Genomic DNA, 1,109 nt, shown 5'->3' with positions numbered 1-1,109 from the left:
TCCTTCCTTCCTTCCTTCCTTCCTTCCTATCAAATCAAGTGGCAGAAATAGAACAAAATCCCAGACCTTTTGACTTTCAGTACAGTGCTATTATCATTGTTACCAGAGGCCTCAACCACTGATAAAAATGTTTGGGCACTTTAATTCAAACCAATGTTTCTCAAGCTATATTCTACAGAACACTAGCCAGCATTAATAAAGGATTCTTAGTCAACTAAGTCTGAAAAATAATACATATTCTATTTTCCCTTGGATATTTGCAGTACATGTTAGTATTTTAAAGGCTATAAGAAGACGTACAGTAAATAACCCTGCTTAATTTTATTTAACTCAAAAATTTCCAACTTTATTTGAGTATGAATCTTTTTTTTTTCTCATTGAATGCCTATTAACATCTTAAAGGGTTCCATAGTGTGTAATTTGGGAAACATTAGTAAAATAAATCAGAAACATGTTGATTAAACTGTACTTATTTACTATGTTTTCAACACTTATGCTTAAAGAAAATACCACTGGCACTGGAATCCAGGCCTTCTGTTTTCTTGGCCAATTCACACTCTCCCCACTCATACAGCACATGCTTTCCCCATGGTCTTTTTTTCTTCTGGTTGCTAACTATTGCTCAAGATCTCTCTAATTAGCTACTCTCTTGAGACAACAACTTTGTTAATCTAAGGCAATAGTTCTTAAAGTGTGGTCCCTGGATCAGCAGAATCAGCATCACCTAGGAACTTGTGAAAAATGCAAATTCTTCTGCCCCACTCACTTCAGACTTATTGAATCAGAAACTCTGGGGCAGGGCACAGCAATCTGTGTTTTAATAACCTTCCAAGGATATCTGATGCACACGTGGGTGTGAGAACCACCGATCTTCTAAGGCAAGGCTTTAAACCATTTTTGCTGCATCTGCTTTTATTTCATCTTTCCTCTTATCAGTCAGGGAACAGCCTAGATAAAGTAAGCTACATCCCAGTGACATGTGCCTACATAATAGTCCCCTCCCTGCCCCCTCCCTTAGATCAAAAGATCAAAAGACAATTTCTTTGGCAAACAAATTACTCATTTTCTCCTTTGACGTACTCAGCTTAGGATGAAAAGCTTTGCATGAA

This window comes from Pteropus alecto, unplaced genomic scaffold, assembly GCF_000325575.1.
Source record: "Pteropus alecto unplaced genomic scaffold, ASM32557v1 scaffold107, whole genome shotgun sequence".
Lineage (NCBI taxonomy): Eukaryota > Metazoa > Chordata > Mammalia > Chiroptera > Pteropodidae > Pteropus > Pteropus alecto.
The sequence above is the reverse complement of the archived record's forward strand: the minus strand, read 5'-3'. Positions refer to the sequence as shown.